The sequence below is a fragment of the Cavia porcellus genome, unplaced genomic scaffold (assembly GCF_034190915.1).
Source record: "Cavia porcellus strain 051 isolate PalLab524CR breed Dunkin Hartley unplaced genomic scaffold, mCavPor4.1 scaffold_8, whole genome shotgun sequence".
NCBI classification, from domain to species: Eukaryota; Metazoa; Chordata; class Mammalia; order Rodentia; family Caviidae; genus Cavia; species Cavia porcellus.
The window spans coordinates 14,444,900-14,471,797 of NW_026947491.1; the positions used below are offsets into that span (position 1 = coordinate 14,444,900).

At 46.2% G+C, this 26,898-nt stretch overlaps 1 long non-coding RNA gene across 2 annotated transcripts; it reads left to right on the forward strand.

Annotated features, from left to right (window-relative positions):
* On the forward strand, positions 1 to 26,892 carry LOC101788613 (uncharacterized). 2 transcript variants are annotated; one of them, XR_010049146.1, is made up of 3 exons: positions 1 to 432; positions 13,843 to 17,105; positions 19,160 to 26,892. It is a non-coding gene; the product is annotated as an uncharacterized LOC101788613 (long non-coding RNA). The 2 variants fall into 2 exon arrangements; XR_216197.4 differs by having other exon boundaries at positions 22 to 432; positions 13,843 to 14,253; positions 19,160 to 23,379.
* The last annotated feature ends 6 nt before the right edge of the window (positions 26,893 to 26,898 follow it).

A 26,898-nucleotide genomic window follows, 5' to 3' on the forward strand; every position in this document is an offset into this window, starting at 1 on the left:
CAGCAGGCTCGGAGTGATGGATTCTGGGCTGGCGCTCTGTGCATCTGGTGGGTTGTGAGCCCCGGGGTGGCCGTCCGTGGGAATCATGGTAAGGCAGGAAGACGCATCTCCTGCAGATGCGAGGGCTGTGAGCTTGGGGAAGAGACGGTTAAAGCTTCCCGTGCGAGCGAGTTATAGCATGCAGCGCCAGTGCCAGGTCAGCAGTCTGCGTGGAGCTTGGACATGGCTGGTAGCGCCAGGCTGTGCCAGGCTCCCAGAGCAGCGCTGCTCAGCATTACTGGTGCGGACCCTGGGCTGCAGCCTGGGCAGTGCTCTGACTGCCGTGCTGGAGGGAACTGTGCTCCGAAAAGAGCTTCCCACAGAAACTGGGATGCAGACACAGCACCCATGGCTGGGACCCGGCTGCTGCCAGGACAAAGGAGCCCGGAGCAGGTGAGAGGAAGCTGGGGGACTTGGGTGCTGCTTGCCTGGTCCATGACTCCGCTGTGCCTCTAGGAAAGTCTCAGCCAGCTGGGGATGGGTGACCAGCTAGACATTTCTGCTTTCCTAATTCCTGGTCAAAGAGCAAAAGCTGGCTGGCAGATTATGCACTTGGGTCAGACAACACTCTCCAAATCAGGGAGTCCACCTCCAGTTAGGGGGAGGGCTGGAGTCTGATTAGCATGTCTCCATAGGGGACATCACTCAGAGCCTTCGGATCAGGAAGAGGATGGTGGTGATGGGTGACAGATACCAGAGGGGCTGGAGTGCTGAGTTCTAATTCAGAGCCTGTTCGAGGGTTACCAGGAATTGCTTGGTGTTGGGAAAAACACAACCTCTCAGAGTCTGGGTCACTGAAAAACATGGATGCACATTTGCTGCGACAAGGTCCAGCCGCTGGGGAAGAGAACTGGGTTGTGTTTGCACCTTTGTTCGGGAGTGCTGGGCGCAAGGCTAGGGGTAAGCATTCCAATAAACTGTCCATCAATTCCCAGTGCTTTGGGACATAAAAAGCAATCACAGAATAGGTGTATGGACTTGGATATCTAGTGCGTAATCTCGCCCAAGCAGCCTAGGAACATGAAGGTGTCTGGTGTTGGGATCACTGCATTGTTTCAGGGGTGAGCAGTTCTCTGGATTGCAGTGAGGATAGTCGTACTGATGGTCTCAATGTTGGGTTAGGGGAGGTGTCAGGGGCATTTCTGAAAGATGGGAAGGAACTTGGAAAGCCTAAGCTTTGGGAAAAACCTATCCCTGTAGCCAATGGGCATGATATCTTGGAACCCAGCTGGGTCAACCTTCATGGTCTACTCAGAAAGCCTAGCACAAAGGTATCTTTGAGGAAAAGAAGCCACACATAGGCAGACGTCCAGCAGCACTTTTTCCCAGACCAGAGGAGCACAGGATCCTGTTCCCTTCTAAATTGAAACCCCTCTAACTCCTGCCTGCCTTTGGGGTCCCATCTGGGCATCACTGTGAACCCCGAGGTTGGTGTTGGTGGATGTGATCCTCTCTCCAGCTCCAGTGTCCTTTCCTGGTCTCATTTTCAGACACACCCACCTTTGTGCCTTGGTGACAATTGCTACTTTTGTTTTCTTGCTATCTCCAGTGGCTTCTCATGCCCCTGCTCTGTTGAGGCTGACAGTAACCTGTAGGACCTGTGTCCATTGTCTAAGGCTGAGCATAGCTTTGCTTTTCTCTACAACTCCCACCCCCGCCTTAGCTCACGCAAGGGTTGCTGCTTCCTGGGGAGCAGCAGGAGTTGTTTCTATTGATCACGTGATGCTGTCATTACTGATGCCCCCGCCCGTGCTCTGGGAAGGCTTCGCAATGCCTGGCATGCAGGATTCAGGACCTTAGCCAACTGCAGGGAGAGGGAGGAGGATCCACGCCCCGGGGAAGCTGGGAATCTCCCAAGACCCGCAGCCCTCAGAGGGTGAAAGATTTGGGGACCCTGGATGTCAGGATCAGGCTGCTGCCCTGCACTAAATGAGAGATGCCAGCAGCTGGATGTGTCACATCGTCCAGGAAACAGAGCCTCGGGCGAGGTCTGCACCAGATGCCGGGCAGAGGCTGGAGGCTGAGCCGCTGAGCGGTTGAGACAGTCAGTAAAGATGCTGTTTATGCTGATGCACTGGTCTGATCTCAGATGACAGCTTGTTATTACCCTTGGGATAATTCGCACAAAAGGAATTTTAATAAAGGCTTTGATTTTGCCTGAGCAGAAGAGCCAGGTCCCTGGTGCAGGAGGAGACCATCCCTGGTGCCCTCTACACGGACCCTTGGAGCCTGTGGTGTTTCAGCGGCCCCTGGTCCTCAGGGGCCTTGCAGGTCCACTGTGGCACCATAGTCCCGATAACAAGCTGCGCAGGGAGGTAGGGTCTACACCCAGGCAGGGACAAATGTCCCCAGAGCCAGGTGGGGTGGGAGAAGAGATGTCCTGTGCCCACAGAGACCAGCACATCACTTACTTAGTGCCTGTCTTGGCTGCACCATGGGTTCAGGCACTGGACAGAAATCGCTGTATTTTGTGTTCCTCTCTCTGTCTTTTTCTCCTGTTTATTTTGGAGTGTTTTGTCACCAGCAAATGCCCTACACCCTGTGGGGTCGCAAAGACCTCTGACCATTCTCATTAGTGACCCTGTGATAAGAGGGCACATTTTTCTCTGGGGTTCACATGAAATGCCTGAGCTAACTGTGGGGCCTCAAGGGATTGCCTACTCCCCCTAAATGTCACACCGGGTCAAGGGGACACAGTGTTCAGAGGAGCCAAGCCCATCCCTGCTCTGAGGGAGAATTTCATGTAGATAAATTGGTAGGCACCAAGGTCACCAGACTGCAGTTGGAGAGGACAGGGTGAGAGGGACTGAGAAAGTACCTGGGCAACTTCTCTCGGTTTATGCTGATCATTTTGGAATCAGGTGGTGATGTGAAAATGCTGACTACAACTTAAAGAATACAGAAAAGGGAAAGAGGAAGCCAGGCCCAAGGGTGCACCCCTGTGACCCCAGGCATCTGGGAGGCAGACACAGGTGGTTACAAGTTCAAGCTCAGCTTTGGCAACTTAGCAATTTAGGGAGACCCTACCTCAAAATAAAAACAAATTTAGAAAGGGCTTGGGATATATCTCTGTGTGAATAACCTGGGTTCAATCACCAGTACCAAAAAGAAAAAAAGTCAAGTGTTCAAATACCTGGTTAATTTGCATACATTATTAGGTGCCTGCTATGTGTAAAATATTATTTTGGTTTCTGAGGGAGACCTGGGAAAGGGGAGGGGTTGGGTCAGTTGTGCTACAGACCAATCAGGAAAGTGCTACATTCAAACCCTCATTTAAATCTGACAGCGTTCGAAGGACCAATCAGAAGAGGCTATTTTCAGTCTTTGATTTGCATTTGGGCACAGCCAATCAAGGACGCTGTTCCAAATCCCTCATTTACATCTCTCAAAAAGCCAAAGGAGTCTTTCCGCAGAAAAGTTTAAATCTGGTGCAACACCAAGTGAGTTTTGGATAGGACAAGTGCCCCAAAGATCTTGCCCTGCTGAGCATATCTCATTTCTACCTTCAATAAATATACAACTTTGCTGCCTTTTCTGGGTATCTTGTTCAATTCTTTGTTCAGGACACCAAGAATCTGGAAGGAAGTCCCACAGGACCTGCCATCTGGCAGCACTATAACAATGAAGTGAAGGACACTTGTAATCTTAGAACCCTTGGTCCCAGGGGCCCAGTGCTTAGAAATCCCAGCTGCCACCCAGGCCAGATAGTAGTCACAAACCATGGAGGTGGGCCAGTGGCGTTGGCTACTTTCTTTCAGTGTGAGATGAAACACTTGATGTCCAAAGTTAAAGAGGAAAGGTTTTTTCCAGCCCATAGTCTGTCGAGGTTTCAGTCCTTAGCTGGCTAACTTGGAAGCAGGGTGGCCTGGTGGAGTGACCTGGCAGAGGAGAAATACTTCATGATGTGGCATCTAAGAAGGGAGCAAACAGCAGCAGCAGGTTTGCATTCTGTCAGTCCCTTTGCATGCTATCTAGGTCACAAACCTACTGATTTGGGGCCATTCACACCTAGAATGGGTACATTAGCCATGCCCCTTAATTCCAGCAGCACACCCTTAATGCACAGTCTCAAACTCTGAAACAGCCACCTTTGAAGCTCACTACCTATGAGTGCATGAGGCTTTGAGGGGACATCTAAATACAATCATAACACCAGCTGCAGGAGGCTGGAGAGCCACCTGTCCAGCTCAGAAGGCCACCATTCTCCAGGGGAGAGGGAAAGAGCTTGAGATGTTATTGTATCCTGCAGTCTCATGGGAAGCCAGAAATCCCAAAGGAAATCTCACATTTTCTGCCTTGCCAAAGTTAAACATGTATGGGAAGGATAAGGGGTGAACGTCATGAGGTTTTGAATTCTACTTGGTCCCTATACAGAAGGCAGGTCACTCTTTCTGAGAGGTAAAGTCCCCAAGTCCAGATGCAGAGCCATAGTCTTGGGTTGACCTGGAGATGGAGAAAATGCAAGATTAAAATCAACAGGAGATGGGTCTCTCCAAGTTGTGCATCATCAGTCTCCTTCAGTCCTTTCCATTCTGTGTGATATGACAGGAGGCAGATTCTTATTTCTCTGTTTCTTACTGATTACATTTCCTCAAAAATAAGCCCAGTTCTTCTGTTAATTTTTGCTCCAAAAGATACAATAGAGCTTATTTTCAGGAAATGTCTGCATTTATTGATGTATAAAAATCTATCTTTCTTCATGTACAAAAATTTGCATTTATTCAAACGCAATTATGTCATCTCCTTCTGGAGCATCATCCTAGTCTCCAAACTCTCCAAACTCCAAATTCTGGCCTGAAGTTTTTATAACTCCATCTTCTGTGGAACCACTGGCCTCAATCTCTCATGTACAGCAGGTAAAGCTCTTTTTAGATGGGCAGAATTCTTGACATGAATTCCTCCCATGAATTCTTCACCAACATCATGACCTCTTGCAGGCTGGGCTTCACAGTTTCCATGCAATCTATTGTTGATAAAGGCTGATAGGGCAGGATTGGCAACAAACACAATGCCAGTTAAGAATGTTGGTCAGAACATAGAAAATTACAGGCATCCCACTTCAGAAAATGTTTATTTCATAGGAGCACATTAAATACGTCAGACATAACAGAGCACATTGAATGATGAAGACTCAAATTAGACACCATCACGTCCATTCGTTATCAAGTACATTCATTACGCACGTGTGTATCTGTACTCTGATTAGTCATTCGACAATAAGCCTCCAGCTCAGCTATTTACATAGGCGCTTTCTTCTCACCCAGGAGTGTCTGCTTGGGTGTTTACAAGTGCCTAATTTTAACTTATATTGTTGTGTAAGTATTAATGTCAATTATGTTTAGTCATATTTAATTATGTGTTAATATCATTATTTTAAAATTTGATGCATTTGTCGTGTTTTGCAATGGACGTACTAAACATGCCCATCTGGCTAGTGATATTAATTGGGGCTCATTTTGGGGTAGGACTCATATTATGAGCATCCTGAAAACTGAGGGCTTACTTCCTGGTTAGGCCTTATTTAAGGGGAGGTATGGTATTCGCTCTGGGTATTTGCAGTTTAAACCATATACGCATTAAGAGGTGCATGTTCATCTCTTTCCTAGTCAGGGCTCGGGTTGCCAGTCTGGTTGCATGGGTAAAACGCAAACTGTAGCCTCTTAGCTCGAGAATTTAATTTGTTCCGCAGCGCTGCGGAAGATGGCCACTTTTGAGTACATCATCCAGTGTGGAGTTTGTGAACAGAAACAAATTTTTCCAAATGCTTCTGTTTGCAAACTGAATTGTTCATGAACGGAAGTGTTTGTGAATTGTGGTATTTGTGCAATTCAGCTGAACTCCAATTTGGGGTTGGAAAGTTGAATGCTTGTGTTCTTCCTAGCTGGTGTTGTAGTGTGGCTGTTTTCACTTTTTCTTTTCTTTCTTCTTTTCTTTTTGAGACCCAGTTTCACTCTGCAGTTTAGGCTGGCCTTGAACTCAGTTCGTAGCCCAAGCTGGCCTCGAACTCACAGGGATCCTCTTGCCTCAGCAGCTTCTTTCTTCCCAAACTTTAGAATTGGCCTGTACCATCGACAGTTAAATGTGACTCTGCAAACAGAACACTTCACACAGCATTGATTGCAGAGCTTGGCATGTAATAGGAGTTCAATACATGGAAATGCATTGCTACTAACCTTCTGACTTCACGAGGATTATTTTAATCTGTGGGCCTTCCATCTGCAGAATGGCTACAAAGATTTCGGAATCACTGAGTGCAGGAATGCTTACATACATAATCCTATAGGGCTCCTGAAGCATGTATCCTATATAGGAATACAAGGAGGTAGATTTCTAAAGCCCCAATTAAGTGGGAAAGGTCGCTTTGGAAAAGGTAACAATGAACCAGAACCAAGCAATAACAACAACAACAAAAAAGCTACTTAGTTTGGCAACCTTTGTTAACAAAAATCCTTTAAAAAGAAAAAAAAAGCCCCCCTTGGGCATCTTATGAATGGGACTAAACCAACCTCTGTTCCTTTGTCCGTCACACACAGGGTTAATTGAATACTCGGGATGGGGGTGGGTCTGGCTTTTGTGGCAGTAACTGGTCACAAAAGAAAAACCAATTGCTAGGTCCTGAAGGGGCTGCAGCTCACACCCAGGCTTCAGTAAGCCCCTCGATTCTTCATTCTCAGCCAGGAGGAGGCGAAGAGAAAGTGAAATCTTTCCAATGCACAGAATTAGCTGGGAAAAGGTGCCATCCCGTGCAAGGCCCACATTCAGTGCAGAATGCCCTGCAAGCAAGCCTGGCTCCTCTTTGTGCCTGGAGCAGTGGTGTGTAGCTGCTGGCTCTGCAGGCCCCTGTGCGCAGGGGATGGGACTTGTCAGGCTGAACGGGCCGCCCCTCCCCCACCCGTGTCCATTCCCCACCTCCAGTCTGCATTGTGTAATTAAACCTCCAGAGCCAGAGGATTTGGGAGAAACACTACACTCCAGACTGCTGCTTGCTGGGGGACTTTTCTTTAGTTCCACTTGGCTTCCCAGGTAAACAAGCTTGGGAACAGCTACCAGGTGGGAGCCACATTCTCACCTTCCTCTCGCTCATCAGAAGGTCATAGCACCGTAACACTGAACAACATGCAATTGTAGCTAAGATTCAAGCTTTTCTAGGGATTCCTGGCTTCCCTCCCTCCTTTGTGGAATGACCCCATTAAGCATAAAATGTTCTTAGACACTGATGAGTGTGTTTCATTTCCGTTTTCATTTTATGTTTATTAGTCCACAGTTGCAGGACAAAATGAGTGGTTACCCTTGTCCCCGGAAGCTGGTAGAGGCACACAGCACCTTTTCATTCTTTGTTCATCCTTTTTGCCTCCTGTTCCTTTCAAGTGAGTGCCTCCATCTGCTGGTCCTCTTCTCATTTGCAAAAGATCTGTTTCCCTCTTTCCAGTCATCTATCCTTTCCTTTGCTCTTCAATTCATTTATACTTTGAGTTTCTCAAATAGAAGAAACCACACAATATTAATGCTTTCTGTGCCTGATTTATTTCACTTAATATTATGGTCTCACGATCCATCCATTTTCCTGAAAAAGACCAGATTTCATTCCTCTGTCTTTTTTGCTTCATGGTGGGCAAACTTGTGTAAGTGAAAGGCAGGCTGCTGTTGCGATAGTGAGACGCCAGAGCTGTGGCTTCTCAGGCAAGCTGTCTAATCTCTGTGGGTCTCAGCTTCCTTCCTACAAAGCTGATGTATTCAGAGTATCTGGGAACAGCTCAGTTGTATGGAAAGCCTAAAGGATAACAGCACTTTCTGAGCACTTTGATGGATCGAGCAGCCACTCAGCGCATCTTCGTTCACACAGCACTTCCAAAGCGGACACTTTTGAAACAGGAGGTTAGGGCAGGGCAAAAATGGACAAATAACTCAGCAAAATCTGTTTGGAATCACAAAAACCCATGGCTACATGTTTCTTAACCAGAGAAGATGTGCACAAAATAGAGGATCCAGAAGTGTGTCAGGTTTACAGCTGTGTACTGTGGACCAATCATAAAAGTGCTATTTTCAATCCTGTGTTTGCATTGTGGGGACAACCAATCAGAAGACAGTGTTCCTGATTCTTCATTTACATAAGGAGACTCTCCACAGGGCCAGGCCTTGTGAGTTTTTCATGGGACAGCTGTCCCAGGGCCTTCCTTATCTGCATGAGAGGGAAGACCTGGAGAATAAAAGCAGAGGACATGAAGGAAGGAGGCAGACTTTCCAAAGCACTTTGAGAGCCACCAAACAAAATTCTGTGTGGTTCACACTAGTGGGCATGGTTTAAGGTCTGTGTATTCTGGGCCATCTCTAATTCGTCAAGCAATGGCTGGAAATTGAGCAGACATCAGATTTTTATTTGTTTTTTGTTGTTGTTTTGTTTTGTTTTTGGTACCCAGGATCGAACTCACGACCTCAGTGTCACCAGGCAGGTGCTTATGCCACTGAGTTAAATTGCTGGCCCAAACATCAGTTTTAAAATATCACACACACACACACACACACACACACACACACACACACACACACTAAACAGTAGTAAGGTTCATGGGAGAGGCGCTAGCATTTATCAAACCCAATTTTTCAGCCTAGAAGTTTGTCATGTTCATGATACTTGGTGTGGGCAGAGAGCATTTGTTAACAAATCATAAAATACAAAGTTCAGGGTGAACCCCATGTGCAGGGAATAAGCATTTGGTGGTTAGGACACTGACAGCACCTGAAAGCCACTAAGTGAAATTCATTATTACATTTGCTGGGCATGGACTCAGCAGAGGGGTGGACCCAGATATAGAGGTGCCAAATTTTGTATAGGTCCTGGGTGGGGATGGAGGGCAAAGGACATGGGGGCCTAGGAGTCTGGAACGCATTCCACATGCATGGGGTCATTTTTCTACTCACAATATGTGTCCTCCTCTCTAGATTCCCCTGTGGGTCCTGGTGGATGAGGTCTGTCCCTTGGTGACAGCTGTAGGCAGCGCCCTATTCAGACATCTTGCAGCACAGGTTAGCGACCTGTTACATCTGGAGCTTCCTTTAGGAAGATCCCTGTTCCAAGAACCTCAGTTTTCCTACTTTTGAAATCATAGCCCACAAAGTCATGGAGCTATCCCACGGGAAGATGCCAGTAATGTCCCTGGTGAGGTGAGGTCTGGCGGGTTCCGCTGACCCTCAACTCTGCCTCATCCTGCTCTAATCCCAGCTGATGAGATGAGAATTTCGCAATGAGTGTTCTTTCTCTCCCCCACCCTTTCTTCCCGCCCCCCACCAAGGATGAAATCAAGGGTGCTCTACTAATGAGCTATGGCCTCAACCTATTCACATCTGGGGAGCTGCCCAAACCCCTATGATCACTCAAAGATAAATTTTAAAAGGAAAAAGAAATATAACCCAATCATTAATGGAAAGATAAAATGAAAACAGAGTCACAGAAATGAAGCTAGTAAGATGGACTTGAATTGCTGCAGTGCCTGGTGTGATATCCTTGGGGGCTTGGGCTCAGGTGACTTTGAATGTCAAAGGTTCAGCACAGGACTTGGTACAGGACAGGCATACAATGCACACACACACACACTGAGGATGACAATCTGTGTGTGTGATGAGGCACTGCTTGGGGAATCATCGTGGGTGCACTGTGGCTGCCTCCAGTTCCCTTTGGCCCCAGCCAGGCAGTGACAATGTGGGCTTAGTGATTGGAGGAGCCTCATGCGCTAGTGGAAAGGAGGGAGAAGCAGACGGAGGTAGAGACTGGGTTCTTGTGTCTTCCGTGCTGCAGGGGAAGCATTCCACTGTGGCTGTGGGATTTATTATGGTGCCAGCAGAGACACAGAGGACCTTGGCTGCCTTATGATTTTCTCGCCCTGGCAGCCTTCATCTAGTCATTTCCGGTCACACTGTTTTCTGTGCTCTCTGGTCTTGTGCTAATGAGGATCTCTCAGGATTGACTGGTATGGTAATGATCTATGGAGCTTACTGTAGATAGCAATTAAACGTGGGTAATGGTCAGCGTGGGTGGACACATTAAAAGTCCTAGAGGCAGAGATTTATGGCAACAGTGCGGCTGTCTCCTTGGTGTCTTGTGCGTTTTCTATTTCCTGCTTAGTCTACTCTGAGGCTAGAATGATTTCTCGTCTCTTCCAGCATCTCCCCAATTTCCAGGCCACCCCAAATCATATCAGCTTTATTGTCCTTATTACATACCTTTCACTTCCTGAGCTGGGATCCAACTGAGACCTGTGTCTGTATTTCTGTGTGCAGAAAAGCCACGGGCTATCCAAGGAGTCATTTAGATGTAATGCAGGAGAGGATTTTTATAAGTAAGATCTGATGACACCCAACTGTCACAGTGGGAGAGTTCCTGCAGGCTCTGGGAAGCACCATCTCTGAAAGCAGCACCCTTACCTCTGGGGTGAGAGGTTAGCAACCCGATCGTCAGGGCCCCGCAGCTGCTGCGGGCGGGTAGGACTCTGATGCTGTATTTCCCCCTGGTAATGTCCACATCTGTGTTTCCCTCTACCATTGCAGCTGAGGGAAAGGAAAGAGCTGTGTTTACAATCTTGGGTCTTTCCTGAGAACCTACTGACTGAGCATGGAAACGGTGCTAATGATATCATTTGTGGCACAGCTTCCCGAGCATTTTTGAGGTATCTTTTCCTACTTTTCATGGCCAAAGTTGCACACTTTGTTGCCCAAGAACACAGTGAAGGGTTTTGTGTTATAAGACCAAAAGCAGAAGTCTGCAGTGAATAGCAATGCATCAAGGGGCTGCTTTTTTTGAGCAGGAGTGACCGAGGTGTGGCATTTCCAGGATGAAAGCGTCCAACCAGGCATCAGGGATGATGTCTCTGAGAGGTGCGATGGCTGCTTGTTGAGTGTGCTCTGTGACTGTGATTTGTGAGTTGTTTAAACTAGCACCGCATACACTCAGAGGCCACAGAAGACATGATGCCCAAGGGGACGGTGACAAATGGTGGCAGTGCCCAGATTCACCTTGGAAGCCCCTGTCCTTGGGGACAGAGAGCACATCCCTGGGACCTCTCATGCTGAAGAACACGGAGATTTTCTTGGACATTCAGATCACATCAGCACCCTAGAATATGCTGTAGCCTAGGAGGAGCAGCCAGTGGGGAAGTGAAAGGGTCACTGCCATCAGGTCTCACTCAGCCCAAAGGAACAAAGGCAAGGCCCAGCCCTACTGCATTTCAGTGGCCTGCACCTCTTTCTTCTCAGAGAAGAAAGGGTGTGGAAAGTGACACCAAAGTCCCATCTCTATGTGTGTTTCCAAGAAACGAAGGCTTTGCCTAGAGCAGGTCTGTGTGGCGGGATCGGAGAGGCAGAGGGCCTGCCGAAGAGTCCAGGGAGGATGGGCGAGCCCATCACTTGTATTCATGTGGTCGATTTGTGCAAATCTAGTGCCTCCTAAAGTGGAAAGGCTTGGGCTGAGGATGACACAAGAGGAGCCCTAAGAGGGTGTCCAGCTGCCATGTCCCTGGTTTTGGAAGTGTCTGAGGAACAGAGAAGCAGCAGCACCTGCTGGATTGAGGCAGGGTTCCATTGTTAGAGTGTTTGTGCCCTCAAAGAGAACTCATGTCCAGTGGGGTGGTGCACTCCTATAGTCTCCACACTCTGGAAGGCTGAGGCAGGAGGGTCACAAGTTCCAGCTCAGCATGAGCAATTCAGCAACTTTGTGAAAATTTGTTTCAAAATTAAAAAAAATAATAATAATTTTTAAAAGGCTCTGTGTGTGTGTGTGTGTGTGTGTGTGTGCCAGGAAATCTGCATTGTTTGGGAAGCAGAAGTGACAGGCTCTGATAAGAGAAAGAAGCCTGGACCCTGCTCAGGCCTCTACCGAACAGGGTTAGGAAAAACTGAACTCCAGACTCAGCAGGACAGTGCTTAAAGCCTTTGGAAATATTCTTGATTGTTGGTGAAGCCAAAGAGAACCTGGAGCAGAACGTGATCGCCATTCCTGGAAAGCAAAGACAAGAGATTCAGACAGGAGATTTGGCCTTGATATTGTTAGTGATAGCAGACAGGGGTCCAACCTGGTACAGAAGATCTCTGGGCTCCTCTAGAGAATCAAGTGTGGGTGCCCTTCATCAGGTACTGGACAGCCAGGGACAGCACGTAGGTTACCTGCCATTAAAAGGGAAGCAGCTCTCACCTTACTCTAAACACCTGGGGTGACTTGGGCAGGACTCGTAGAGATGAACTAGTTACAGGCACATGTCCTATAGGTGGAGTGGAAGAAACATCTCAGGTCCATATAATTCCTCTCAAGGCACAGTTCGCTAGCTCCAAGGTAGGGCAGCATGGCAGAGCGGACTGGCGGAAGAGAGGTGCTTATGGCATAGTGGGCAGAAGCAAGGAGCATTAGGAGAAGTCAGGGAAAGAGAGGAAGAGAGGAAGAACGGAATCCCTCAGGTTACTAAGAGGCTAAGTCTGACCCTCTGGGCTCCAAGTCTGAGAAGTGATGAACAGTGAGACCCAAATGCTTCTCCTAATTTCATGTCTGGACAGCAGAGGCCTTGGTCACAGCCTCGTCTCCAGTTGCAGTTCTAGCCTCCAGTGTGGCTAGGCTCACTGGCAAACCCTCAGTGCAGGGACCCACAGGGTGACTGTGGCGGGTATATTATAAATGCCATTCCTCTTTGCTTGGATTTCAGACATGAGAAAGACCTGATGACTTGCCTCTTCCAACATTACAGGTGTGAAACTTGCACATGTAAGCTCAGCTCACGCCCACTGGGCTGGGACACAGTCAAGCAGCCATGCCCAGCTGCATGGGGTGGGGAGGGCTATAATTTTGGTGGTCTGTGCCCAGTTACTTCCTGGGTCTGTTATTGCTTACATATAGATGTCCGCCCAAAGCCTCATGCACTCAGAGGCAGGGCCCTTGGAAGGTGATTGGATTATGGGAATTTAGAGCTGACTTGCTGCTGTTAGGTGGCGGAGTTTGCTCAGAAAAGGTAGGTCACAGAGTGTGGCCTGGAATGGTTTGTCTCCTTCCTTGGCTTTTCCTCTTGCTTCCTGTTCACCCCACCATGAGCATCTCTCCTCTGTTGGGTCCCTCTGCCATGGGCCAACCTGCCTTAGAGCCAGCTGGCTGTGGGCTGAAACCTCTAAAAATTGTGAGCCTAAATAAACTTCTCCTTCTTTAATTTGTGGGTGTTTGTGATTGTGTCTCAGCAATAAGAAACTGACTCACATAGGATCTCTACTGCAGTTAAAAAGAAGGGACATGCAGATATAGGGAATCAAGTAGCAATGTAGCCTGCAGGCACCTCCCGAGCTCAGAAGAGGGAGTTAAGTTAAATAATAAAAACTGCAATAAATAAAATAAGAAGCCAGGAATTCCACTGAGAACACTGCATTCCTTGACTGAAATTTTATGTGAAATCTTTGCAAGTTTTTATGGTAGCTCCCCCCAAAAAAAATACAGTACAGTCTTTTTACTGTCTTCTTTAAGTATTTTTTTTTTACTTGTGAAAGCAATAATAATCTTTATATTTTATTTTGGAAAAAATTCAAAAATTGTGGATAGATGAAATAAAGAATTAATTAATCACCACACTTTCAGAAGTTAATGGCAACAATCACATTGGTCTGGAGTCTTCCGGGGTTTTTGGTAGATGGGCACATATACCAAATGCACATCTATGTCTGTGATAGGATCGTACAGCACAGACTGTCTTACAGCTGCTTGCCTTCCAGTAAGTAATTCCACCGCTATCTTTCTTCGTGCCTGTATCCTCAGGGTTATTTTTTTTTCCTCTCTGATGGCAGATAATCAAGGACAGAGAAGAAAGTCGATCTCTGCACATGATTGCCGTGTGAGCATGCGGAAGGACAGGAGGAATTCAGGAGGCTTCAAGAGGAAAATCATGACAACAGACTGGAAGTGTGGGCCCCTGCCTGCCTACTCTGCCTCTGCTGCTCAGAATCGGTCCGATCCTGGGCTTCCTTGCAGTGCTGGTGACAATTTCTGAGACAGAAGTCTGGACCCAAAGGGACAAACCACTGGAGTTGTCACACATCCAAGTGGGCAAGAGGAAAGCTGGAACGTACTCAGCCCCAGGCCGCAAGCCTCCAGCTTCTGCTTGGCCAGTAGAAACGGTGTTACCCAAGGTGCTGCTTTTAGGGAACCTCACTCAAATCCAAATGCGTGCCACAGTCCTACAAATATGGGGCCCTTTGGTAAGAGGCTTTTTGTCTGAAGGTCACACAGCCTGTCCACTTGGACTTCAATTTGAATTGCAAATTACATGGCTCACAGTCAGCTTTTCCTTGCGACATAGATTTTTCATACCTGGGCAACTGCATACACGTGTGTATGTGCACATGTATGTGTGTCAGTGGGAAAGAGGGTGAAGCCCACAGACTCAGCTCCAGGAAGATTTTGTTTGTTCCCAGTCTGTGTTAGCAAAGGACCCTTTATGGCTGGCACGTGTTTCTTAGGGTTTAAACACACACACGTGTGCACATGTGCACATGCACCTCCATGCTCCTCCATTCTGACATGATAGATAGCAGGGGTGACCCAGGGCCCTGCAGGTTACCCCGTGTTGAGGAATCAATCTCAGGCTATTATCTCTCCAGATTCACTGAACTACCAGCTCCTCACTTTTGAGGCAGCTTCACCCAGCCCTGCTCTGCAGGAGGTGAGGCTTTGTTAGCCTCCCAGGGCCGCCTGTGACTCAGCCTTGCAGAGGAATAAGGGAGGAGCCACGCAGCTCTAGTGGCTCCTGAGCCGGCCCACTGCAGCCCACTGCCAGCAGTGTATGGCACTCTCTGTAGAGATTTTTCATGAGCGCCATACATTCGGGGAGAGAGAGGCGGAGACAGTCATCTGACAGTCACGCTAGGAATCCATCAAGCTCACATGGACAATGCACCATTTAAAAATTCTAGATAGCAAATAGCCATTAAAATTCCATTTAGCCATGCTTTAGATTTGGTGTGCCGGAGGCCCTTGCAAGGTCCTCCCAAGGTCCCAGTCTGTGGCTGACACAGGCTTTGTGAATTCACCAGTTTTCCCGGAGCATAGTCCTGTCTCAGCCCGCCTGACCCAGCTTGAAGGAGGCTGCTGAAGAGTGCATCACTGGGGAGAGAGGGCGAGAAGGAGGAAAGAGCTCAGCTGCAGGCTCAGCCGGTGCTCCCGTGGAAATCGCTATCTGGAGACTACAGGAAGATGGTGTCTGCCATTGAAAGGGGAATGGGACTGCGTGTGAATGACAGCTGCAGGCAGGATGTGGTCTAGGTCCCCTGAGACCTTCACCTGTGTGTCTTCGGCCCATGCAGCCCTGTCTGGGAACCTCTGTGTTTGTGGAGATAAATCGCGTTGCTTTTATTTTCAGCGAAGTAGATTGTGCTGCACCCTTTCCTGCAAATTTCAGGAAAAGCCTTTTCTGGCTGGTTTTTCTTTTCTAAGCAGGCAGCCTCTATCTCTGAGGTGCAGTTGGAGCTCTGAGCAGTGGCCTTGCTTTCTGTACTTCAACAATACAGAGGAACATGTGGAAATGTTCTATTTTGCAGCTCTGAAACCATGTGAACCAGATTTCCCCAGGCCTGATCTTCCCACAGATAAAAAGCAAGAGCCCAAGAGGCCGGGGTGCACACAGAAACCCTGCATCGCGTAGTATAATTTAATCATCCTGTGCTGCAGAATTTCTTTACATAAATTATGGCCGTGGTGATAGCATCACTTGGACAAAAGGTGGCCTCAAATCAATTCGCTGCTCCCAGAGTCATGGGGACTTTTTGAAGTGGACACTGATTCCTTGGATCTCAGAAAGCTGATCACACCTAGGTCTCCCAGAGGGATGTCCATCGAGCTGCCCAGCCTGGCCAAGGATTTATTCAGCTGATTTTTTATCCTGACATTTGCTAACTGGGTGGAGTTTATTTTCTAGGAGTAAAGGGTTATTGGCAACTGCCACCCCCTAGTGTCTGGCAGAGAAGGCATTTGCAGGATTACTCTGAGTGGAAGAGATGGTCTTTTTTTGCAAATACCTCCTCCTTCCTCTTTCCTCTCTCTTTCTCCTTTTTCCCCACCCCCTGGGCAAACATGATTTTTAAATTCACCACATTTTTCATGCTTCAGAGTCTGCTGACATCTGGCCGAAAGCAGTTACTTTGTGCCCCAAGCAGTTCCGGGTCCCAGGCTCAGCCCTTCCTTCCAGAAGAGAGTCTTTCTCAGGACCTCAGAGCCTGCTCTGAAAGCCTTTCTATTGAAGGAGGTGGTCAGTCAGCCGTGTGGGTCTCATTGTGGGTGTCTCAGCACGTCCAGGGCTGGCCTTTGAAAGGATGGGTTGGGAAGATTCTCAGGCCAGGAGCAGCTAATTTCCATCCCTGCAGCTTCATCTCACAAAGGACATTTGGAAGAAGGCAAAAGCATCGCCTCTACTCCTGCTTCCAGTGGGGTTGACTGGCTGAAATGGAATATAGTCCCATTTCCCTCAATATGAAGGATGTTTTCATTGCTTAAATCCTCAAGGAAAAATGATCATGATTACCTATATATACTGGGTCATAGCATCAAATGCTATTTAGTAGGACCAACAAGGGTAGGATTATGTGGTAAAAATTAATTGGGTAAAAGCATACCATTGATATTCAATAAAACCCAATGAATGAGTGAAAATACTTCACATTGGCATTGGCATTCAAAAACGTAGTGACTGTTCACAGATACAAACCTACTCTCCTATTTTGTAATCACAACCAGAGAAAGGCCTTATCCACAAACACATCACTGTGAGAAGGCTTAGCTGTTTACTCTCATAGGCAAAATGGTCATGCCATGTGTGCATGTGCATAGATAAAACACATGCCAGGTACAGGCCTTAGAGCTCAAGGATTCTACCTTTCTACATTTTGTCTATGCAGCTGTGGTTCTAAATCAAAATACTCCATGCAATTATCCTAGAATATTACAGTGCAGAGTACTACTTCAGATACTTTAGTAATGGGTTTCCACAGACTTCATATGTGTAAGCAGCAAATGCTGAATGCAAAAGGGCTCGTGAAGCTGAAGACACTTTGGAAAGGTGGGAACTGGGAGCTCTTTGATTTTCTCAAACTCTTTCTCATTTTTGGCCTTGGGACCAGAGAGGTGTGGGTGGTACTAACCCCCACCCACCCACTCACTGGGGACTGTGTGAATGACCTTCTCCACTACTCTGCAACCTTGTTCTTGGAGAGAGATCTCTTAGCTGCAGGATGGGCAGCCAAGCCTTCTTCGTTGGGTGGTTGCATCAACTGCCCTTTAGGAGGGGCAGTATGGGGCGCTCAGTGGGAACTTAGCAATAGGAACTATTTCCTGTCATTGTGGGTAGACCAGTTCCCTAAAAGTTCACCGTAACAATGATTTACAGAGCATTTACCTTGTACCAGGCACTGTAATCTTGAGATGACTTAAAGTATATGGGAAGACGCAAAGATGATGTGCAGATATGGCACCAATTTACACAAAGGACTTGAACAGCTCCAGAGTCTGAAATTTAGAACCAATCCCTTACGGACATAAGGAAGATGATATCAGTGCATCCATGCTCTTAGTATGTACTTAAACAAGTCTATGTTTCTGAATTAAGCATACAAGGTCATCAAAGGCTGAGAATGTGTTATTTGAAACACCTGCAAAGCTTTGCAATTAATTTAAACTAAGGAGATCACACAGTGGGATCTGTCTTGGCTCTGTCATTAATTAGCTAAGAAGCCTGAGACAAATTGTGTCACCGTCCTGGGTCTTAGTTGTGTAAAGAGAGTCCTATCGTAAATATCACATTGGCTGCAGAATAGAGCCACTGCATTGGCCTGGGACAACTGTGATCTTTGCGTCTCGGGGAAAGTAGCATTGGCACCCAACTGCATTTGGTGTTTTGTGTCTGATATTAGTTGGCAGATGGGAGGTTGATTCCATCTGCACACTGGTGAAGTTGCCCTGCAGCAGGCCAAGCCCAGCCGCTGACCTCTTGCTCCCCTGGAAGCATATTCTTGCCAGGATCATGCTGGGACACATTCTGAGTTCACCCTCTCCTCTCTCTGCATGCAGTGGCCTGTTTGCCAAGAGTAAAATGGCTGTGGGGACCCAGCCTGGCCCAGGTTTGCCCCTTCCTGTAGTGGCTTAAGTCAGCCAAACTTCAGTGGCTGATTCCCAGGGGCCAGGCCTCCCTGGGCTGGCAGGAGGGCTGCCTGGTGTTCTGAGCAGGGTTGTTAAAGGCCTTTCTAGATGGCTGCATGTGTGCTAAGAGAGTGCAAGTCAGAGGCAGATGGATATCTGTAATAACAACACTCTGGAAGGTTGAGGCAGAAAGATCTCAAGTTGGAGCTCAGCCTGGGCAACTTAGTGACTTAGTGTGACCCAATCTAAAAATAAAAAAAGGAAAGTATTGGGGATGTAGGTCATTGCAAAGGCTCTGGGCTCAATCCCTAGTGTTAGCAAGCAAGCAAGCATGAGAGAAAGAAAGAAAGAAAGAAAGAAAGAAAGAAAGAAAGAAAGAAAGAAAGAAAGAAAGAAAGATGGATGGAAGGAAGGATGGAAGGAAGGAAGGAAATAAGGAAAAAGAAAGAAAGTAGAAATGCTATCCTGGGCTGTGACCCCAAGGTTAAATGGAACAGTGATCTCCCCACCCCAGAAGCTGCCCCTTCTGGGCTCCCTGAAAGACACCTGCTCCTCCATGCAAACCTGGCCACCCACCCACCCCCATTCTGACACTTCCTTTTGTGTCACCATTCCCTGATTCCATCAGAGACTATGGGTGTGCCTATCCCCATGTCCTTTGATCTGCTCCATCATTGGCCCGAAGCTCACTGGGTCTGCGGAGTGGAAAGGCGTTTTGATTGCATGCTTTTCATTATTCAGACCAAAGCTTTGTAGGTCTCCAGGTATCACTGCTGCCTAAAGAAAGAAATTTGACCCAGTTCACTTTCACAAATCCACACAGAACAGATTCATGGTTCTATGGAAGGAACTCAGAAAAGTGTGGAGACCGACCCAAACCCCTGAGTTTCTGTCTTTCAAGCTGATTATGGGCAGTTGTAGTTATTTGTTAAGCATTTTGAAGATGGATAGCTGATGAGTATTCTCTCTCCTTTTCAGAAAACAAAAAGTGGAGTGGAATCTGGTCTGGTGGCTGGGAAGAGTAAACAAACAGACAAGACAGCGCTTCTGAGAAAGATCTGACTTTTCAAATGGCACCAGAGAGCTTGGGAACTCCAGGCACCGATGCTATACTATCAAACTTCCCGGAGGGGCCTAGGCGTGGCTTGCAAGTTGCTGCTGAGTTCTGTGATAGAGTAAATTTAAGATCAGGGACTCAGTTTCCCAAGTATCTGCACCGCAGCACAGGCATACATATTCACACAAACATGTGCACAGCCTAAGGCGCACACAGCCTGAAGAGGAGGGTCCACAAGGCGTGCTCCGTGGGGAAAGGGCTATATACTGCTGCCCTCAGTCACTTCCGGTCCCTGTCCCTCTAAATCTAAAGGCCGTGGAGAGGCACTGGGCACCCAGAAATGTGGTTTCTGTCTCCTGAATCCCACTTTCCACTCTGGGGGTTTCTCCTATGCTGAACCTTTATTTCTCAAGCTTAGCTATTTATCACACACCTCTGCCTAACTTTATACATTTCCCTCAATATTTTCATGGAGAACACTTTGTTAGGGTTCTCCAGAGAAAGAGAATCAACAGGATATGTAAAGATACACAGAAAGAGGAGAGAGAGAGAAAGAATGAGAGAGACAGATTAACTGAGGAATGAAGCCAGGACCTTCATACTGAGCTACATCCTAAGCCTTTTTCATTTTTTATTTTGAGGCAAGGTCTCACAAAAATCACCAGTGTTGGGCTTGAGTTCAGGACCCTCCTGACTCCATCTTCCAGCATGCTGGGATTACAGGCTGTGTCACCATACTCAACAGGAAGAGATTTATTATGAGGAACAATTCTGGATGCCAGGAAGTGCCATGATCTTCTGTGTACAAATCAAGTCCTGGGAAAAGGTTTGGGGTTGGTTCTGGGAAGCAAGGGAAAATCAACTTTAGATTTCGACAGACTTGGTTTTACAACTTCCCTGAGTGATGTGCCAGGTCTCTGTGTTGGAAAGAACTGCTTATATTTATTTTGAGCTTCAGTTTTTTCCTTTTAGAAATCAAACAAACAAAAAGGGATATCATTCAGATTAAGTCAAATTGATTACTTCACTCAGTCATCAAGCACTAGACCTCCTTTTAGCCTACTATTTACATAAGGGATGACTGCTATCTCCTGTGATCCAGTTTTGAAATGTGTTTAAAAGCTTAGTAATTCACAAAAGACAACTATTACCCACTGGGACATTAGTTCCTTATTTTGTCCATCTTGAAAAATTGATGCTATCCCTATGTTTCTACCAGTGGGAAACTCACAGGGATCCTCATGGAAAACAATTACAGTAATTTCTTCTGATTGTAACTCCTATAGTGTCATCAGCCAGGTGTCCTGAAAGACTCCATCTGTAAAATCGCCTCAAATTCTGGATGCACAATGATGGATTTATTTTCAATGTCTGGCCGCATTCTAGAGAAAAGAAAGGGCAGAGGCAGTAGCTAAACAAGGCAAATTGGCGTTTCCACTCGGAGCGTGGCCACAGGAGCTTCCCCAGGTGCAAAGGGATGCAGCCCTGGAAACAGATGGGATCTTCAATCCACTGGAGTTGGTAGTAAAAAATCTGTCTACTTTCTTGCTTCAAAAATCTAGGCCTTGGGGGCCACATCCTTATGGTAAAGTCTGGATCTACAGTGCCAAGCCTGCATCTACTTGGTGTGGGATTTGAATAAAACCAGGTGAGAACAAATTCAGGTGTGTAACTGCATTGATGATGATAATCAGAGAGGATCAAGATTGAGACTGTTTGGCACAGCTGAGCACAGGACACACAAATCCACTCTTGAAAAGTAGACTGTATCCAAGAATCCGACATCCTCAAATCCAAAATTCATTTGGAAAGAAAATGTGTAAAATGTTTAAAGACCTAGAAAAAGGAAACCCAAATCACCAGATGAGACAAATATTGCTTCAAAAATACCAGGAAAATTTTGGAGAGAGAAAATCAAAACCTCCTAAAAGTATATAATAATTTCATTTAAGATAGTTCGAGTGAGGCAAATAGCATACAAAATGCATGTGAAAACCTAAGTAATGGGTGGAAAGATGGACTTGAATAATGTATCAATACAGAGAAAAAGAGAAGCACTTTCGTAGTTTGTCTGCTAGAGGTAACCTGCCACTGATAGCACTACCAATGGGAGGTAACAGGGAAATGGAGGAGAGATAATATTTGAAGAAACAATGAATGAATTTTTTTTTAACAGTTTATGAAAGGTTAGAGTTTGGAGCCAAGAATCTCAGTGAGTCATAGGAAAAATAGATGCAAGTAAACTGAGGTATAACTCAGCTCAGTGAAGTCTCCTGCTACCAAAGACAGAGACATGATCTTAGCCTGACTCATGGTGGGTCACCTTGAGTTTAAAACCATCCCAAGGGGCATTCCAAATCCCCAAGGCAACAGGATCTGCCTGTGCACATATAGAAAAAGTTGGGGACAGTTGGTAGGGACTGACCATCCACCTACTTCATTTGTCTCTGAGATAAATGGGTTCTACTATGATTAGCCAGGACTGAGAGTCTAAAGGGGTCTTTCCTGACTGTGCTTATGGAGATGAGAATTAGCTCACCCTTCAGGGCCCACAATGTGGAGGTGACAGCCTGTGAGCGTGACTCATAGCATCCATGGGATTCAGGGCAACATTGACCTCCAACTCCTTGACTGCCTTCTGCCTTCCCTGTCCTATAGGAGAACCAAATGCCTGTTTGAAGACAGTCGTGGCAGTGCTTGTCTCTAGCTGAATTTTTGTAGATATCTGTGGAATAATGGGGAAAATTTGTGTCAATAGTAAACAGATGTGTTTTTACTTACCCCTGAAATTGTATTCCTGTCCATCCCATCCTTCTAAGGCCAAGCCAACAGGTTGTTGCAAAGCAGGAGAGAGCAGACACCGTGTAAGAATAAATTCAACAACTAAGCTTTGCGTTGAATGAGGATTTTCCTGGTCTCTTTAGCTAGGCTTAGATTTGAAAGTCAGGCTTTGCAGACAAAAGAGATTCTTAGCTTTTAAATGGTCTTTTCTCAATACCTAGGGCTAACCTTTTAAAATTCTGTTGTGGTTAGAGAGTTTTCCATAGGGAGCTTCCCAAGAGTGGAGAGAGGAAGGGGAATGGGATGGGCTCCTGAGATTGAGGCTACTGTGTTGAGAGCTGAGAAGCTCCTGGAACACCAACGGGGTGCAGAATGGCAGTGGCAGGCAGACAGACGTCAGGTGCACCAGAGGCAATTTGTTCTTTTCTCAGTGCTTTGTTTTGTGATCACTTCCTCAGAAGGACCCACCCTGATTGTCTGATACAACAGGGTAGCAGTTCTATACCTCCTCCTTCTGGGGTTGTTCAACTTTCTCTGTCTTTGTGTCTTGGATTATGATCTGTTTTACCGACTATTGTCAGCTTTTCTGGAACACCAACCTTGATATTATCTTCCTAGAATCTGGGAACACCAGATCCTTGAGTTCACGCCACCAATGGGTATGAAGTGAGCTCCAATCCAAAGTAATTGCTCTGCTAGCTCCTCATGGGTAATGCCTAAGAGAGGATCTGTGCAGTGTGGGGAACTCACATGTGATGTTTCAGCTTGACAGTGTCAACTCAATTTACTTAGACTCTGCCTTGGGATTAGTGTAACACATCTGGGTGGCTCATAGAGGTATGGCCTTGGGTTCCATATTTGGTCCCTGCTATGTCCAGTACAACTCTTGAAACTTCGGAGATGGGACAGTGGAGGATGAAGAAAAACAAACGTTAAGATGCTGAAAGCTGAGGTCAGTGGAGCCACCTCTCCTGCTGGGAGAGAAAAAGACCACCCAATGAATGCAGCGCATTTATTTATATACTCTGGAGGTCTGTGTAAACTGAAACTCCTTTGCCTAACAACTCGCTTGTCTGACTCACTTTGGGCACCTTGTGTCCTCAGAGCTGGAACAGTTTGCTCATGTGACTTGCTTCAGGTGTTCTGTGTTCTCAGGGCTGGCCTTGCTTTAGCCCTGCACATGGACAGATCTCCAGCTTCAGACACTCCCCACACCCTACCCCTTCCTGTCTGGCACTGTTCCTTTATTCTGCTTTGCTCCTCCCACACCTTTGTAACATGATGTTCCTGCCTTGAGGCCAGTAAACCATGGCCTGAAACCCTTGAAATCATGAGCCAAGTAAATCTGTCTTCTTTTAAACTGTGGGTGTCAGGTTTTGTGTCCCAGATGAGTAGTGTATGTCACAGTGAGAAGGAAGTGGCCTCTAGAAAGTCCTTAATGGAAGGTGGTGATAAAATAGAGTGAGAAAGATGAAGCAGAGATCCAGGCCCACTGGTTAGACAGAGATGTGCTATGTTCTCATGAGGCCATGAGGGTTTTGTACTGAGTTCATTGGGCTGGGGTGCTCTGGGATAGAATGAGAGCTACCATGATTAGAAACATCATTTTATGAGCAGAATCTCCAGTGGTTCCTAAACACTGTTTTTCTGCTTTCACAGACCTTTGCATGAGTAGGGAGGAGTAAATAGCACATTAAGTGCAGAATAGGAATTAGAATTCAGTGATGTTATGTCAGTCTAGAATTTTACAGTCCCTGGATTAAACCTGTCTAGGGATGTCCACTCTTTTCTCTATTTAAAAATGTTTGCTATTCTTTGAGAATGCAGTTCACTATTGCCATATAGGGACACTGGAACAGAAAACATAGTTAGAATTCTCCCAGCTCCATTTTCCTGATTTCACTCAGGATGTCATTCATCTTGTGAGTTTCATCTCCTAGAACACTGTCCCATATGCAGTAGGAAGATAACACCCTTCTCAGGTCTCTGAAGACACTGTGGATTTCTCTGATTCTTTCCAGCACACTCTAGGTGTGTGTAATCTCAGGATAACAGAATGCTACACTGTCTTGTTGCCTAATTAAGCTCCCGTGTTCCAAATTGCAGGTGTCAAAAGTTCAAGTGTTAAATGGTGGGGCAGTGCATCCAAGACAATAGTGTGCAAAGTGGCTACTCAGGAACGGGCTGGGCTTTTACTTCTTGCTGCTTTAAGCTTCCTCTGTCTTGCCAGATGCTGCCTCATTGAAGATATGAATAGATTCAACATGGAACCGAATACATTGTCCAGAACTGACATTCAGAGCCAAGTCACATGTGATGAAAGACTGTACACTCTTTTAGCATGGGGGTTCCGTAGCAGAGTGGAAAATGCTACAATAGATTTTCTTGTTAATTCACATAGCAAATATCGTGCAGCTTCTGTGTCTCAGGCACTGGAAGAAATTCTATGGGTGTTAATGCCCTTAAGACAAGAAGCTTAGCCTTGAAGAGTAAAGTCTAGTGGGGATAAGTACACTAAGATAGGACAGGTCAGTAAGGTTTGAAAGAGAAGCTAATTTAGGAGCCTGGACTTGAGAGACAGAGGGGGAGGGGGGAAGGAGGAGGAGGAGGAAGAAGAGGAAGAGGCAGAAGAGGGAGAGAAAGGGAAGGAAAGGGAAGAGAAAGGGAGGAGAGGGGAGGGGAAGGGAGGGGAGGGAAGGGAGGAGGGGAAAGAGTGCTAAGGACACAGCCAAGTAAAAACTAGAACTCACATACGAATGCCTGGAGCTCAAGAGAGAGAAACACATGGAGTGGAAGGAGGTTTTTAAGTTAAAAATTTCCAGGATGATTGAAAACTAGGTAACTATACAGTGAGAAAAAAAGGAACGAAATTATAATTACAAAATCCTGGGAGGAAATAATGTATAAAGAAAACAGGATAAAGGAGAGCAGGCAGGTAGGCTGGGAGCAGGTGATCAAAGAGTTCTGAGAGCCCAGAGGCACATATGTCACAGAGCTGGCACAGGCATGGCCATCACAAGGAATGGATTCAGCAAGGTCTGAGGCCACAAACAGTCCCCATCAAGCTGGGCGGATGGAACCCTGTCTCCTGGATTCAGCAGTTCCCTGGACCAACTGAGTAATTTCAGAGGGTTAAAGAGCAAATTAAAAATTAAGCAAAATAATAGGAATAAAATGGGAGTAAGGGAGGGGTCTCAGCTCAGGTGAATGGTGGGAAAATGGAGGCTGAAGAGATTTAACTGCCAGTGATGCATTGGGTTTAAAGACCAGGTTGCTGACGTGAGTAGGGGGAATTAGACAGCAGGCTCCTACTCCAAGCCAGGAGCCGAGGTTTCAGAATATGGCTGATGTTCCTGGTTACGAGGACTGACTGAAGAGTTTGGGGCTAGAGCAGGGGTGTGCATGAGAATGTTTTATAATTATTCTGGTAAAACATGAGTGGGACTGGAGGGAAATAGCAGAAGGCAAAGCTAGAACTTGAGATTGGAGGCAGTAGAAACACAGATGTAAGTGCTGATCAATGAACAATTGTGCTGATTAATGAACAGGGGTAAAAAGAATTGAGGTTCACCCATGTTGCCATACATGGCAAGAAGTTTTTCATTTTAAAGAGTAGCACTCTAGTGTGTGACACTTTCATTATTCATCCATCTCTTGAGAGTCGCGTAGGGTGATTCCACATAAGTTAAGGAGAGAGTCTCCATCAGCAGGAGAACAGACATCTCTCTGAGATCCTGACTTCATTTCCTTTCCATATGGCCTCAGAGAAGAGGTTACTGGGCCATGTGATATGTCTACCAAGTTGCATTCCCATCAACAACAGGGAGATATCAGTCCAAGGGTGCAGGTTCCAATTATTGAGGAAGATCAAGTTCTGGAAATCTGACATACCACATGGTGATAATGATTAATAGTATTGCATTGTAGACTCGAAATACAATGAAAAATTGAAGAGGGCTTTAGTGGTACTCCCAAAGAAAAAAAGATGGGAAGGAGGGAGGAGACAGAGAAAAGAAAATAAGGAAGGAAGAAAGGGAGGAAAGAAGAAAGGAAAGGCAAGAAGACAAAGGAAGGAAGGAAGAGAAGCAAAGAAAGACGGAAAGAAATGGTTGCTAAGTGAAATGGTGGATATGCTAATTAGATCAATTATGAGATATTTCAAAATGTATGCACAAATCAAAACATCACATTGTAAATATATAAAGATCCTTACTTGTTAGTGATGCCACAGTAAAGTTAAGAAAATAAAATTGTGAGGCATTGTCAGTGAATGCAGGGAGGAGAAAAAGCCAATCCCAAGTTTTTCAGTCTTCCTGTGTTTGAGGAACAGAGATTAATTGACAGAAACAGAAAAGTACTGTTACTCACCATGTAACAATACCATTTCTTTGCTTATTTATTTATTGATTACTTTTGATTTTCAAGAGAGAATCTCATTGTGTATTCCAGGCTGGGTTCGAACTTATGGTGGCCCTCTTGTCTCAGCCTCACAGAGTGCTGGGCTTACAGGTATGCAATATCACGTCTGGCTGACTATTCCTTTTTTTAAGAAAATAGTGATGTTGATTTTTCAAAGCAGAAACAGTGCTAGTCTGAACCAGAAGAAGAGTCCTCCACTCTTGATATGGGATGAACTTCCACTTATATTCATGCTGTTCCCTTACCAACCCAGCCACAGTGTGCACCCTATGGGGTCTCCCCTCACTTGTTGGAGTGGTTTCATAGAAAACTCATGGTGACATCTCAGATTACTGAGATTTCATTACTTGGACCAAAGAGACAAGGGTGCATTCATTAGTGTGCTATGAAATATTACTCAATAAAGAAGGTGAAATTATACTTGCCAAAATAAATGATGGTTGTATATACCAGGCCACAA